Genomic DNA, 17,755 nt, shown 5'->3' on the forward strand with positions numbered 1-17,755 from the left:
ACTCAGAAATCTGCCTGCCTCTGCCTCCCAAGTGCTGGGATTAAAGGCATGTGCCATCACTGCCTGGCCAGAAAACAGTTTTAAAATGAACTGTTGTGGTCAGAAGATGGGTCACTGAAGATAGCACTTTGTAAGTATGACAATATGAGTTCAATCTTCTATACCCAGATAAAATCCTAGTATGACTGTGTGTATCTGTAACCCTCACTCTAGTATGTGTAGCAGAATCTCACACATAGGTAGATACTAAGCTGACAGACCAGCTAGTGTACCCAGTTGGTGAGCTACTGGTTTGATGAAAAGACCTGTTTTAACAAAATAATTAGATCAATAACAGAAGTAGCTTTCTAAAATTGACCTCTGGTCTCTAAATGCAAGATTCACAATTGTACACTTATACAAAGAGAGAGAGAGAGAGAAAGAGTGAGAGAGGGGGGAGAGAGAGAGGGAGGGAGGGAAGAAGGGAGAGAGGGAGAGGGAGAGGGAGAGGGAGGGAGGGAGAGAGAGAGAGAGAGAGAGAGAGAGAGAGAGAGAGAGAGAGAGAGAGAGAGAGAGAGAAGACAGAGAAAGAGAGAGATATCAAAGTAACTGTTACATAAATTACCAAAAAACTAATGACTGGGTTTAATTGGCTAAGATGGAGACAATGCTTGTTTCAAAAACACGCTCAATTAGATAATACTTGCCATATGATGTTATGAGGCTAGATATAATGATGAGAGTAATAAATAAAATGAGATTATATTAAATAATATGTGATATTGGGGGACCTAAGGAAAAGTTTGAACATATTTCTTTTCAAATGCCTTCATTCACTGGTTGAAATTATTCCAAGATCATTTGGGTTTGAGAGCTAGCTGATGATCGTCAACATTCTTTAAGAAAAATTATTTGAAGGTCATAATTCTATTCTGAGTACAGAGCAGAACTGGCTTTCTATCTTAAGGCAGAACTCAGGGGAAGATATTCTAAAAAGGCTAATTTTCAACTATATTTTTAGAAATTTCTGTTTAAAATAAACTGGCATAGATTTTGTACATTGGCAAGTTTTTTTAAATGCTTATACCAGGCAGTGGTGGCACACACCTTTAATCCTAGCACTTGGGAGACAGAGGCAGGTGGATTTCTGAGTTCCAGGACAGCCAGGGCTATACAGAGAAACCCTGTCTAGAAAAAAACAAAATAAAAAACAAAAACAAAACAAACAAACAAAAAACATGCTTACAAGACAAAGATACTCATGCAATTACTGTTTTCTTTAAAAGTGCTTAATTAGAAATGGTGTTCAATACATTAGTGTTTTTCTATATAGTATTTTAATTTCTTATCATAAGATCACCTAATAAGTGAAATTTTTTATAAAATGTTATCATTTGCTGTATTCTTATATAAGAAAATTTCTCATTCTCTGGCAGAGAAACCATATATCTTTTTAAAGATCCCAAAGGGTTAATGAGTACTGAAACATTTGTTTAAATAATGCTAATGTACTAAATACAGTGAATGATCATGTGTTTAAAATGTTAAGTAGAAAGCATTGAGATGCGAGTGTGAGAAGCATACAGACACACATGCATGTATAAACCATTCAATATAAAACATTACTTATCATCAATGGGTTATCTTGTGACACTGTACTGGGATAGAACTATACAGTAAATAATGAATTGTGGGATGCAGCCAGGCTTGCAGACAATAACTATTTGAGGGATGGTGCATGAACGGAAAGCTGTAATTTTGACAGGTGGCAAGGTGTCGTGTCACCCAGCCTTTCTAAAGCCTCATATCTCATACCTATTGATTAATGGCTCTAATTAAGGAATGAAATCAAGCATGTGAAGACAGGGGATAGCCGTAGGTCCTTGTTTGGGAGTTTTCTCTTCCTAGCACATGACCCATCCATCTAAATATGACTACACTTTCATTTATTACTACTGTATGGGTACCACAAAAGCAGCAGAGGGGATGCATTTTGATCCTCTACTGGATTTTCAAGAATGTGGTTTGGCAAGGACTTAAAGAGAAGAAAACTCTGGAACATCATTTAAATGAGTTCCACTGTCAAAAAAATGGTGTGCTTGAAAACACTTTGCTGGGGGATTTGAGAATGCTAAATTGCCTCCAAAACAAGCAATGGCGTTAGTTTACATTCTGAGATTTGATCTCTTACAATTCTTACTTTTAGAGTTGAAGTCCATTTACTTAATTTGAACCTTTTAGCTAAGGTTTAGAGAAGACTGACTCCTTTAAGCACAGTCATTTGGATAACTCAAAAGCAAAATAAAACAACATGTTATAAATGCAGGGTGTACATGTCCACTCTATTTCATGACATGGCTTACTAACAAGACCCCATGTCTGACAGTGTGCCATGTAGCTAAACAATTCCCAGAGGAAAGCCCTGATCCTTTGACCTTGCTTGATCACATTGACTCCATAGCAAATATTCAGGTCTGGTTAGTCGAAGGGAGCCACCAGCTGGAGCCTAAAGTATATATGCTGAATATTATTTTTCTTTTCTAATTCATAAGCTTCTCTACCATTCTAAGAATGAAGTGTAGTCCCTAAGAAAATTTTGACTTGTTTAAGGAATTTTTCATTTAATATCAGGGATAATAAAACATATTTCATGTGAGTTAGAAATAAATTTCCAGTGTTCAAGAGGTATTCATTTAGGCTGCCCTTTAACCATGTGTTATGTAGATTGCAAAGTATATTTCAGATTAAATAAGTTGCATTTCTACGTTTTATCAAGAGGATATTTTATTGTGAATTTTCAATTATATTCTTCTCTTTCAACTTTAGATTGTGTTCTTGTACAACAGAAAAACATGATTATTTTGTGCCAAATGCATAACTATGCCTTCAGCTTTACAGAGCACACAGTTTGTATACAGGATAAGAGTCTATTTCTATAGTAAAAAAAATCACATGTTTTGTTTACCTCAGCTACGTGATGATATTCTGAAAAATAATTCAAATATATGACAAAATGTGAAAAGCACATTTTGAAAAGTATACACACCATTAATTTTCTAGAAATTATATTAAACCTTTGTATTTAAGGAACAATATATTCAAGTTGCATCAAAAATTAGTGCATTTATTTCAAAATATGTATTGCTGGAATCATAGGAAAGCTCACATATGAGTATTTACTTTACTTGGAACTGAAAGCTAGGATGAATTAAAAAATGTCAATTTTACTCATAAAATATTAATTTTAAAAGGAAAATGAAATAAATTATTAGATTCAAAATTCATGTTTATACCAATGTAAAATATAAAAATAAAAATATGCAGCATGCTAACAAACATAAAGTATTCCTTTCTTTTAATTATTGTGCTTACTCTGTTTTAATTTTCATGATTAAACTACTTTTCATTTGTTAATGTTTACTTCTATTTTATCTTTTTATGTATTTTACGATTTTTAAGACCAAGTAGTCACAAAAATCACTGCTTACTGAAGCAAGTAGACATTGAATCCAGCTATGCACATTAGAATGATGTTACACACTGCATACTTTTAATAATGATCATTAGGAGATAATTTTAGCATTCACACAAGGGAAAAATGGATTTTTGATGAGTTCTTCTATGACCATATGTGGTATTAGTCAGTGTGAGGTATTGCTAGCAAGCTCATTGCTTTCAAAAATCAAAGTTAAATGGTTCATCTATCATCAGAATTTGTGTCTGGGTGACTTGTCTGAACATCAGTATGATTTATGGTTTGAATTGGGGGAGTCAACCATGCATGTTTCTTAGTTTATCGTTTTATGCTGTCTTCAATTAAATGTCTATAAACACAGTGATGGCTTTATGGCATTGTCCATCAATAAAGACTGTTAGATTTTGCATGAGAATATGTAATTTTCAGAAAAATAATGACTTTTGACTTCGATGTCCTGATGTTACTCTAACCTATACACATATTTAGTTATTCAGAGAGAAATTATTAGTTGGTCTGTCCCATGATCAATGGATTTTATGAAATAACTTTAATTGTCATTTAATATTTTAAAACATAAAATTATCAAATTATGTTAATAAATGACTCTGAATTCACAGCTTAGGTTTTGCACACCTTATCGTAAATGATTTTTATGGAAAGCAAAGCAAAGTATATGCTAAAATATTTCTTAATGCTGATTCAAAATCTGCATCTTTTATGGATTCACGGAGTTTAAACAAGTCTTTGCTAGGGGAAAATAAGGTATGTGATAAAATTAAATTAAATTACTCCACATAAAAGATGAATCCTGGAAAATCTTGTGTTTTCATTTTCTCCAGGACATTGAATAATGATCCTTCCAGTCTTCATATTTATGAGCGTGGTGTATAGGCAGCTCATGGAGGCTGAATCATTCGGTCTTATCCTCTGCTCTGATATTACTGCTGACAGGAATGCATTGTAAAAAGAATTAGTATTCTAGGTCTTAAAGCTATGCAGAATCCCTTTTCAGTACATTTTAACCTAAAAAGCAAAATATGAAGATTTTTAATATAACAAATTATCTCCGTGTAGTGTGATGGGCGAATAGAAATGAGACATTTACATAAGCTCAGATATAAATTTAAACAAATATTTTTTTTGTGTGTACATAGTTATCACATGTATGCAGTATTGTATCCTATTTAAAAACTTATTTTCTACCATAATATGACAAGTGTGCATCTGTGGCAGGTATAGAAAGCCCTCACCAATTATGATCAAGGGTCATTTCTTCCTGGGCAATGCACAAAGATCCACATATAGCCACAGATTTAATCTCAAATGTCATTATTTTGAGAAACAAGCTTTATTTCTCTATCATAAATTAATGCATCTGAAGCCATACATAAATCAGACCTTGAAATCCAAAACAACCTTTGACTTCAATTATCTATGTAATTCATGCAAGTGAAAAGCATATAACAAAATGAAAGTCTTAGGTATTATTCCCAATTGTGACAGACATCTGGCCATTTAGGAGACAAATTTCACATGTTTTAAATTCTGCATTATTGGAAGACGTAAATGGTTATGAAGGTCTCAGACAGGTATGAACATAAGATTTTTAATACTATTTTTCTAGTTACATGATGAGTGTGTGTTTACCTCATTGTTATTTCCAACAAATAAGCTAACTCAGTGTGTAAAGATATTGTGAAAATACTAGAAAAAGAACTACAAAAATTTTAATTTCCCATTTTTGAGCATTTCTTCAAATATAAAAATCTATATAGAGAAAAGCATGTAATGTCCTTATCAAACTCTAGTGTAAGCTATAGATTCACAATTCAATGTTGTCTAAAATAAGGTTTGTGAATATATTCTTTGAAATCCATTTTTTCTAAAAGACTCATTTAGTTATAACATTATGTTGATAAAGATGAAATTATTGCTATGTTTGAGAATTCTAAAAAGTTATCCATTTCAAATAATGTAACTTTCTATACACAATTTAAAATATTTATTTATAAATAATTTATCCTCTGAGAAAAAAAACATGTTTCCTTCCCCCTTGATAGACAAACTTCCGTCATTTGATGTGAAGTTCTTTAGATTAATAATAAATCTTTATTTAAAAATATTGTTTTTAAGCTATGCATACTCTGAGGAACAAATATTCTTAGAGTAAAAACATTAATTTTCCTGTTTTTAATTATTTTTTAAGGTTTTTATTTCATGTATAGGTATGAGTGCATCTGTTTGTATATGCTTGTGTTGTATGTCTGTCATGTGCACACGTGCATGTTCCATAAGGAGAAAAGAGAAGCTCCACTCTCAGTTCCTTAGCTCTGTAGTTACAAGAGCTCTGAGAATATAAGAATGCTGTGAACAAACTCCAGGTTCTTCAGTTTAGAGTCTACAAATTGCTCTGTCTTCTCTCCCTCAGCGACTTTTGAGCCTTGGTAGGAATGAAGATGTTTCCATGTCACAACCTGTCTTTCATTTGCTGCAAACCCCCTTTAATTTCTCCTTGTCCAGCCTATGTCATGTGTAGTTACTGATCATCTATGTCTATGAATGGATAATGTTATAATACTGCATATCTAGATTTAATCTCATTCTGAGGAACAGAATGTTGAAAAATATAGTATGGTAATGTTGGATCAGTGTTAAAGCAGTTTATTAAAGTTCTGAACAAATAATCATTTCATACGTTGTTATATAGCAACCAACCCTACTTAGATAATGCAAAAATACCCATATATGTATGAATAAATGTTGAGCTAACACAGAATATAATAGAATAGAATATATTTGCCTAGAATGAGCTGACTGATTAAAAAAGAAGGCAAAATTAGAATTAGGACCCAATCTTATTTCTGAAGGAAAGTTTTGTACATAATAACTTCAGGTAGAATTTCAAATTAAGGAAAAGATATTAGGCATGACTAATATTCTTAAAATATATTTTCCAAATACTAAATTTTTCAATTATAATTTTTAGATACAGCCATGATAAAGTTTTATTAGAAACTTATGACAAAAAATTCAAAAAATAATTTATATATGATAAAATACCTATTTTCAAAAATAGACAAGTTATTTCAGAAGTAGACCGATCCTAAAAATAATGATGTATTCATTGATTTGTAAGGACATTTATATCATAAAAGGACTCTGACAGAATGATTTTTTAATTTGTTTTATCTGTTTTCTTATTTATTTGTGTGTGTGTGTGTGTGTGTGTGTGTGTGTGTGTGTGTAAAACTTTGGAAAATTAGAGTTACAATATGTCTTCTCAGTTATATTGAGTTCTTTATTAAACTCAATTGTTCTTCAATTTGCTTCCAGTCTATTCATGACTTTTATATTAAGTACAGAATTTCAATGTGAATTTCTCTGTTGAAATTTCACTATATAATGATATTGTAGTTGATTCAGTCATAGGTACACAAAACAACATGAAAATTATATGATCACAGGGGCAGAACTGAATGCTTAGGAAAGACAACCACTGAGAAAGTTCAACCATGCTCCCTCCTCTTAGCTTCATCCCAACACGAAAATCCTCTCTACTGGCTCTCTGAAACCATAATATCCTCCATTTTCTTTTAAGATATATTAGTCCTGCGGTGCTTTCTTCTGCCTCTTGCTAACTGGAATGTATGGGACTCTTGTTTTTTTTCTTTGTTTTCCAAATGAGTATTCACTGTCTTGTCATTCCTTTTCAAGAAGAAAGTATCGCAACAGGTAATTTTCATTGTCATTTTGATTAGATTTAATATCTACAAGGAAACATATATCTGTGTGTGTCTTTCATAGTGTTTACAAGGTTTGCATGAAGAGAGAAGACCTTTCTTTGTAGATGGATAGAACCATTCCACTGGCTTGGGTCCTAGACTGGAAAACAACTAAAACATCCAGAGGAGAAAGTAGATAGGCAATCAGCTTTCTCTAACTCTTCCTCTACTGAAGTTTGAGTACTTCTTACAATGACAAGACATGAGCCGCAGTAAACATTTCCTTGTCTATGTTGCTTCTTCAATATAGTTTTTGTTTTTTCATAGCACTGAGGCAAAGAACTTTTAGTATGTATTGGTCTAATCAACAGTCTTCTGACAGGAAGTAGGTACAGAGAGGCACCCATGGCATCTATAAGCAGTGTGTGTGAATCCTAAAGTTCTAGAAACAAGACATTAATGTGAGTTTAACCTTATGAGCACAAGGTTTTGTAAGAATACCCCATAATTTATCCCATGCTTGCCGAGTAGACCTTCAAAGTAAAGGGAGTATACATTTAGCCATGGTTTGTTACTCAGTTTTTGTTGTTATAGATGTTTCCGCCATGGTTTTAGATGTTCTAGCTCATACCAATGAAGGCCAGTTTTGTCCCTGCATTTTCGGTAGAAGGACAAATTTTGAGTTGAAAGTTTTGTGGGTGGGTTGGTGTCCCTATCCCTCTGTTGTGGTTCCTGCCTGGCTACAGGAGGTGGCCTCTTTAGGTGCCATATCTCCAATGCTGTGAGTCACAGCCAAAGTCACCCCTATTGATTCTTTGGTACCTCCTTTATCCCAGGTCTCTGATCCTGGAGATGCCTTCCCATCTTTCCATCCCATGTCAGTTGCAGATCTCCATTCATTCTCTTGGGCATCTAGGCATATTTCCTGTCCCTCTCCACACCTGACCCTGAACCCACCCTATTCCCCTCTCCATCCCCTCTTCCTCCCAGTTTCCCGTCTCCATCTGCCTCTTATGACCATTTTATCCTCTGTTCTAAGTAAGATTCAAGCTTCGCTGCTTGTACCTTCCTTCTTGTTTAGTTTCTTTGGGTCTATGGAATATAGCATGAGTAATCCTGTATTTTATAGCTAACATCCACTTATAAATAAACACATACCATGCATGTCCTTTGCGGTCTAGATTACTTTACTAAGGATGATATTCTCAAGATGCATTCATTTGTCTGAAAAGTTCATGATGTCTTTGGAGGAACGGCCAACCAATAGCCAGTGCAACTTGAGATCCCATGTCATGGGCAAGCAATAATCTCTGACACTGTTAATGATACTCTGTTATGCTGGCAGAACATAGTCTAACATGGCTGTCCTCTGAGAGGCTTCACTCGGCAGTTGAATCAGACAGAGGCACATACCCACAGCCTAACAGTAGATGGACCTTGGGGACTCTTATGAAAGAACAGGAGGGAGGATTGCAGTCTCTAAAGGAATAGGATCTTCACAGGAAAACCAACAGAATCAACTAACATGGACCCTTGAGGCTCTTGGACCCTGAACCACCAAGCCAAGAACATACCTAGGTCCCCTGGCACATATGTAGAAGATGTGCAGCTTGGTCTTCATGTGGACCAAACAACTCAAGCAGAAGCTCTCCCAAAAGCTGTTGCCTGTCTGTGGAATATGTTCTTCTCTCTGAACTGCCTTGTCTGGCCCCAGCGGGAGAGGATGTACCTAGCTTCACAGAGACTTGATATGCCAGTGTTATGGGGGTGATACCCAGGCAGCCTCCACCTTCTTAGAGGAGAAAGAGAGGAGGGAAATGGGGAAGGATTGTGGGCGAGGGTGAGCCGGATAGGAGCTGTGAGTGGGATATAAAGTGAATACATAACTAATAATAATAATACCCATAGAGGACAAAGTAATGGATATTTGTGAGCCACCATGTGGGTGCTAAAAACCAAATTTGGATCTCTAAAGAACCAGTGTTCCTTTTTTATTAAATATTTTATTTATATTTCAAATGTTTGTGCCTTTCCTGGCTTCCCCTCCAAAAACCCCCTATCCCCTCCCGCCTCTCCCTGTTCACCAACCCACCCACTCCAGCTTCCTGGTCCTAGCATTCCCCTACACTGGGGCATTGAGCCTTCACAGGACCAAGGGTCTTTCCTCCCATTGATGACCGACAAGGTCATCCTCTGTTGCATATGCAGCTCGAACCATGGGTTCCTCCATGTGTACTCTTTGGTTGGTGGTTTAGTCTCTGGGAGCTCTGGGGGTACTGGTTGGTACATATTTTAGAACCTGTGTTCTTAACCACTAAAGCATCACTTTAGACCTATATATTTGTTCTATCTACAGATGTAAAATTAAGTTAATCACATGAATCACCTCAAAAAGTTCTCATAACTATCCGATGTTTTTGATGATCTATGCTCCCTATTAGCACAGAACCCCACAGAGCTGGGGTTCAGTGACAGTAGACTTACTGTCTTTTCCTAAGGAATCGTAAAGTGGCCTTGCCCAAAGAATCTGAAAGGATTAATCAACCATGGGCTCTGGGAAAATCTGACAGAAAGATTTTTAAATACACACACACACACACACACACACACACACACACACACACACACAAATGGTAAGACCCACAGTAGCTACATATATGACCCCTTTAAAGGATTCTTGTGAGAATCAAATTAAATGAGTCCATATGTGCCAATCATTCAGCACAATGGCTAGCACACAGGGATCACTCTACAAATAAGAGTTGTGGTGATCATCGTATGCATGCAATTGGGATTATCTGTGTTCTTATAGGCTCTTCTAGAAGCATTTAGTTTATCAGTGTTCACTTGGTCTAGTTTTTGTGTTTGTTATTTTTCGTTTTTATTTTATAAATTAATTTATTTTTTTACACTCCATATTCCATTATCGCCCCCATCCACCCTCCTAGTGCTCCACACCCCACACCACCTCCCTATCCCCTGACTCCACGTGGATACTTTCACCCCTCAACCCACCTGATCTCTAAAATGTCTGGGGCCTCCAGTCTCTTGAGGTAACACATCTCTTGAGGTGTATCATCTCTGAATGAACACAGACCCAGAAGTCCTCTACTGTATGTGTGTTGGGAGCCTCATATCAGCTGGTGTGTATTGTCGTTTTGCATTCAAGTGTTTGAGAGATCTCAGGGGTCCAGATTACTTGTGACTGCTGATCCTCCTAAAGGATCACCCTTCTTCTCAGCTTTCTTTCTGCCTTCCTTAATTCAACAACAGTCATTAGCTCCTTCTGTCTATTGGCTGGGTGCAAAAATCTGCATCTTATTCTTTCAGCTGATTTTTAAACATTTTTGTGTCCATTAGTTACCAGGTCTGACTAAATAATAAGGTTCCATTTAAAATTTTTTAATTAAAAGAAATCTTGCCTATTTTATTATTAACAATTTTAAAAAGAATACCAACATTTTTGCTTGTTTCTCTTAATAAATTTTTTTATTATAACTCAACAAAATGGTGTCTCAGGTTTTATTAACTTTGATTAGGAATCTGAGGCCAACTTGGTTTTTTAGGGCTTGTATTTTCATGCATGTCTTATACTGGATAGGGTTATATATTAAATAGAGTTTAAATGTCTTTCTTTAATAAATCCTTGACCTATCTGGTGGTATGCTGGATCATCATCTGTGGAAGACAGGCCTGTATTTTTTTTTATAATGGTTGATAGCAGTCCTGCATGTAGAAAAGTTCTGTTATTTGTTTATCAATATAACCCAAGCATCTAGAATAATATTTTCTTTATATTTGAAATAGGTCATTATTTATATAGCAAATCAGTATATTACACAGTGTCTTAATACATTTATAATTTTCTGTGTATATAATTTCTCTCTATGAATAAAGAAGAAAGAATATCAGAAGTTGTAAATAAACATGATAATTCTGAAAAAGCATTGAATCTTTGTAAAGCCCAAAGAACTACCATATCAATCTCTATCATATAAAATATAATCAACAACATATTAAAAAATTGTGTAACAATCAAGAATCTGAAGAAATCTAATTTCATAAATTCAAGATCTCATTTCCTCAAAGAGCAAAATAATGGAAGACCTAATAAATATAATGAAATATTAAGCAGTAATAAACAAATAATAGAAATCAAACAATAGAGCACAATTGGATGACTTTAACCATTTGGATATTCAAGGAACAATGAGCATGATGACGGATAAAAAATATTGGAAAGGTAGCTGAAGACATGTTTGAAAATGTCTGTAGTTTAAATAAATGCTATAGTTGAAAAGAGTGTAAACGAGCTCATTGAGTCACACTTGCTCTTGAGATGAAGATCGCATGTAGACTGACAAAGAATTAGTACTACTAGATCTTAACTTAATACTAGTTAATCAAGAACTGAGGGTTTGTACCGGTGGCTCATGACAACTAAATCAATAAGCAGTATCCTAAGTGTTAGAGCTCTCAAATACCTCTGCAAAACTGAATCCTGATAATGACGGCTGCAATGTTAGCTCAAAATGTACACACCCTGACCCTGATGCACAATTAGTATTAACTGCACAAAATGTCATTTTGAAATTGAGGTCAGTAGGTAGTGGAAATACTCTTGGATTCAAATGGCTGACAGGTGATAGAATAGCTCTGGATCCTAGTGTTTAGAAGAAACCTACAAAATATCTCTTGATTTTTTTATTTCTTCCTAGCATTCAACACAGGTACATATTTTATAATAAATTATAAAATCAAAGTGAGAAAATATCATTCCAAATACTGCAGCTTACATTTTATTATATTTGTTATAACACATTAATTTTGAGATTCTCAGCCTAACTGTACCTTTTCCACCTAGAACACTTTAATAGGTACATTAAACATGCTTCCAATCTTATTTTTGGAAAAACAGCCTTAATCAAGATATATGTATATACTATCTATTTTGTTTGAAACCACAGCAAAATTTATTATTGAAAATATGCCAAGCAATAGTTGACACTTATTAAGATTCAAGTTTATCATTGGAAATCTGAATATAGGAAAGCCTATTTTTTTAAGCTTTTTGATATATATAGTAGTATATTAGCCTGAATGAGAGTCCTAATATATATATTACATTATCTATTTACATTTATATTCTACATTGTAATATATGTATAATCCCACTATATAGAGAGAGTCATTTTAAGCTACCTCAATAGGATATGCCCAAGACGTTTTTTGCATACAAGATTTACTGCAGTGAAGTAAGCAAAAAAGTAACCCACATTGCAATGAAGGGAAAGAATGAATGAAATTATTCATATGTCTATTATATGATAAGTCTAGAGAAAAAGATTGTGGAGACAGGCATTGTTTCTCTACGTAATTACAGTAATGTGATTTTAGCTACCTTGTCCTTCATTATTAAGAAATACTTTTAATCATTTATTTAAATTTCAAATTAGAAGGACATGCCACATCCCTTCTAATTGCTTCAGGACCCTTTGTCTTCAGTACCACAGGAGGTAGGCTCTGGTTGTGCTCTGACAATTGTCATACACCTCAGCTTCCTGGTGTTGCTCAGCTAATGAAAGCTCTACAGTGTAGATCTCTACGTGTGTTATGACAATCTGGTCTGTATAGTAAGTGTCAGAACATTTGGAGCTACATGTTAAGTCTCTGTCACAGAAAGAAAAAGGCAAGAATGCAAGAACACAAGAATAAAGGAAAGCAGGAAAACAAGCAAACCAAGAGGCAAGCAAGGAAGCAAGCAAGCAAGCAAGCAAGCAAGAAAGAAAGAAAGAAAGAAAGAAAGAAAGAAAGAAAGAAAGAAGGGAGAGAGTGAGGGAGGGAAGGAAGGAAGGAAGAAAGGAAGGAAGGGAGAGAAAAAGAAAGAAGGAAAGAAAGAAAGAAAAAAGAAAGAAAGAAAGAAAGGAAGAAAGAAAGAAAGGAGAGTGAGGCTGGGAAGGAAAGAAGGAAGGAAGGAAGAAAGGGAGAGAAAAAGAAAGAAAGAAGGAAAGAAAGAAAGAAATAAAGAAAGAAAGAAAGGAAGGAAGGAAGGAAGAAAGGAGAGTGAGGGAGGAAGGAAAAAAGGAAGGAAGGAAGGAAGAGAAAGAAAAAAGGAAGGAAGAAAGAAAGGAAGGAAAGAAGAAAGAAAGAAGGGAGAGAGTGAGGGAGGGAAGGAAAGAAGGAAAGAAGGAAGGAAGAAAGGAAGAAAGAAAGAAAGAGAAGTAGACTAAAAAGGCCGTGAGAATATGGGGGGCAAGCCCATAAAACTTTAATAGCTACCCTTAGGAACTCTTGGGAAAAAAGGAAAAAGAAAGGAAAGGAAAGAGAAGAGAAGAAATGAAAAGGAAAAAAAAGAAAAGAGAAAAAAGAAGCAATTACAAACCTCAACAAGCAGGGTCCTCTGTATGCTAGATGTATTACCCTTGATAATCAATCAGTTGTGGCTTAACACTGCCTTTAGCTGAGGATCAGGGCTTTGGTCATGCCTCTCTTGATCTATCCCTTATGTGTGCTCAGTTATTTATCCCTAACCTTGTACCATCAGGCTGATCTCATGAGAACCTATACAACCTTCTGAAAGAAGAAAATTTCAGCTGCAGCCACATGGAGACCAGGACTTTCTTCCTTTCTTCCTTTCTTCCTTTCTTTCATTCTTCCTTCCTTCCTTGCTTCCTTTTTCCCTTCCACCCTCCCTCCCTTCCTCCCTCCCTTCCCCTCTTCCTCCCTTCCTCGCTCTCTCCTTATTTACTTATTTATTTACTTATTTGTTTATTTTAACTAAGTGAAGTAAGCCCATCACAGGACAAGGGAATGGAGTGAAGGGATGGGAAGGGATGGGATGAGGCCAAGACTAAAAAAGGGAAAATTGTGTGAAAAGCTCAGAAATTATTCTATGTGGTAAAACCAGACCAAAACAAAACACCAGCAGAAAAAAGTAAAAAAATTATACAAGTTAAAATAAGTCTTTCAAGTGGAACCATTGTGGATTTGTATTATGAACTGAGTGTGGGTAAGAAGGATGGGAAGATGTGTAAGAGACTGAAAAAAGCAGTATGTTAACTTAACTATCAGGATTCCACTCGACCTCTGACAAGGCTTAGGACTCATGCTTCCAGTCTTCTCTTTAAGTGATCGTTATTGGAAAGGATTTAAAACTCTCTATCTAAGGATCGTGCATCAGACACAACTTCAGTTATCCAGCACATACTTTGGACTGAGGTGCTATGTCTAGTTTCCTTGATTCAAAGACCTTTCTATATCTCACCCGAATAACAGTGTTATATTGAAATGATTAAAAACAAATAGATGTTTTAAATCCCTTACACAAAGATCATTGGAAGGCTAACGATGGACTCCTCTACAGTGAACATGTGTAATGTTACTTTCAGTCACATTACTATTTCTCAGCTCAATATAAGATTAGGGATCATTTTTGTTTACATTACTATTTCTCAGCTCAATATAAGATTAGGGATCATTTTTGTTTATTTGATATTAATTTTTAAAATTATTTTTAAAAAATCGTTATCTATTTAACATTATTTGGAAGAAATATATTCATAGTATTCAAGAACCTGCAGACAAAATGGAAGGTGTAAACTCCACTGATTAATTTATGCTATCTGACATAAAATTATTTTTTTGAGTAGTAAAAAATAAATCTAATTTCTAACCAGTTTTCCAGTATAGATTATATTATTGATTATAGTTATCACGAAATCCAATTTATCCATGAAGTTTATTTTATCTTACTGAAATTTTGTTTCCTTTGACATACTTCTTCTCAGTACTCATATCCTTCAGGCTCTAGTAAGCACCATTTTGGTCTCTGCTTCTATGCCCTTATATTTTTCAGAAGCAAGTAAACATTTTTAGCAAACTATATATATATATATATGTATATATATATATATATATATATCCATGTTAGAAATAGTCTTCTATATCACTTTTAGACATCACAAAATAAGAGTATGGTTTCTTTAATCTAGAGAGCACATCATATATTTTCTTGTACATCACTGGATGTGACTATCTATACATCTCTTTGACCAGGTTTATCTGTGCGGCAGTGTGCTTAATCCATGTCAGTCTATTTCAAGTATTATAACAGAAAATGAAAAATAGAAACACAAGGCTAGTGTTTCTAGTACAAATATTAAAAAAAATTAAATTTATATATACAGCCCCTCCCTTTAATGATCTAAACCCACACACTTTTTTTTTTTTAAAAAAACTAAAAATGACTTTTCCTTAGCCAACATATACCACATTGTGTCTGAGGAAATAGAATTTAAAATATCTACTTTAAGCATTTTATAGGTTTATCTGGGCCAGGGTCACTTGGGGCCTGCATTCCTTTAGTTCTGCACAGACAGATGTATTGAATTATAGCCCAACACTTGATGAGTACATGACATATCATATTATCATACATGCTCAAAACACAAGAGCAAACTGGGACAGCATCTCTGTGATAAAGTATTCCTATTCAAAATAAGCATTTCAGAATGGGTTAATCATAGAATGATCAGTACCTTGCTGCCCACAATAGAGAAAATTTATGTTTCTAACATCTGCCTTTCTTGGATTTACCATTGGGAGAAAATTCTTTTGATTCTCTTTCAGGACAACATCCTAGCTAATCAGTTCAGCTGGAAACGTTTTACTTTTAGGGGGTGGGGAGGGTGTTTCTTCAGCCATAGAATTTATTTGTTTTTGCGTTTTTATTGTAGTTATGATAACCAGTGAAGATACTGTTACCACGCTGTGGGATAGAACCATGAGTCTACTGTTAATGAAATTTTCTATGTTTTATTTAACAAAATTTGGCCACAATATTAAGATGAGTTTTGTTAGCACAGTGTATTTTGAATGTGTTTCACAATCCAGATACTACTTTCAAGTAGTAAATAATATTTATATTCTTTTAAAAGGACATTTGTGTCTTTATAGACTCTGTTAATTTTTTACTCCATTGCATGCAATATTATAGTCATACTATATATAACATGTGAAAATACCCAAAGAAAATATGTTTAAATGAATTCCAAAGGAATGATAATCTCAAAATATACATTGAAATAATTATAAAATTAATGTAGATATTTAAAAAGATATTAAAAAGTCACAATCAAAATTGTGGTATAGTTTTATGGATGTGTAAACATTGATACTCTGCAGTTTTCTCCATCTGAATAAAATAGGATGGACCATGTTGTTTTCAACACTAAAATAAAGCTGACTTTGAATCTTAGCAGATTATCATTAAAAAAAGAAAAAGAAAAAGAGCATAATTCAACAGTCCTATAGCATCTATACCAAGAATTGGAACTAAAGAACATTATACTTTAAACCTGAGCTGACCACTTTGTCATAACTTCTCAGAATGATAAGATGTGGTTTCAAATGGAGAAAATCCTCAACTTCATGAAACTTTCTTAGTCATGATTTATTACTTTAAGATCATTTGATTAAGACTTGTGAGCTGATTTCACAGAAGTAAACTTCTATCTTTTCATTATTTCATGACCTTTTGAGTCTTTTGTAAATATGAAGTAATTTATACAATAAAACATTATACAAAATTAATAATGAAAATGGGCAAGTCTATAAACAAGTCTATAGATTTATCCATATTTTTTCCTGTTCAGCTTCTATTCTTTGTCAGTAGCTCAATTATTTGTGATAAATATGTTTACCTAGAATTAGATAGGTGACTGGGGTTTATACAGATCTCTCCTTTCTCCTTCTCTCTCTCTCTCTCTCTCTCTCTCTCTCTCTCTCTCTCTCACACACACACACACACACACACACACACACACACACTCACACACTCTCATATACACATAAATATGTGTTTTAATTCTGTAGCTGAATCATGTAACGATTTGGGGGACAAAAGAAGATTAACATTCTAGTTTATTACTAATGATTCACTTCTAAGTGCTTATAGATCAATCTAGAAAAATAAGTACTCTTGTTATCCAGGGTTAAATTGGAAATACCTGGAGAAGGCTAGCTAGTACATGTTACAACTTGGTGTATGTGTGGGTGAAGATGATTTCTTACTGGAACTTAGTGGGTGAAAGCCCAAAATTCTGAACTATACCACATGATAGAAAAGGCAATTTCAGCTTGGAGCTTTTCTGTCTGTCGTATGGGCTTGAAAAACCATGACACAGAGAAAGGGATCATTTTAAAGACAGAGGTATCCAAATTCCCTAAACACCAACTTTTATGCCTATGTTCAAATTATTAGTACAACTAAAATATCTTTATGAGTTATTGACAATATGCTTTCTGTGTGACCTTAAGAATCATATGATGGCCTCCATATCTGCAGATTTCCTTTGTATCTCAGGAGTTATACAATAAATTGGAGGTTTTTTTTTCTTTTTTTTCTGAAAGTAAGAGATTTCTGCTTTCTACATGATATAAGTAAAAATGACCGCATAGTATTACCAATCTCAATGGTGGAGCTCATGGTATGCTTGTTGACCAGTGAGCTTCTGTACTGCATTTTCTGTAGTGTTCTCAGTCCACGGTGTTTAAACCCTCTTAAAATTATATTCAT

The sequence above is a fragment of the Mastomys coucha genome, unplaced genomic scaffold (assembly GCF_008632895.1).
Source record: "Mastomys coucha isolate ucsf_1 unplaced genomic scaffold, UCSF_Mcou_1 pScaffold17, whole genome shotgun sequence".
In the NCBI taxonomy this organism is placed as follows: Eukaryota; Metazoa; Chordata; class Mammalia; order Rodentia; family Muridae; genus Mastomys; species Mastomys coucha.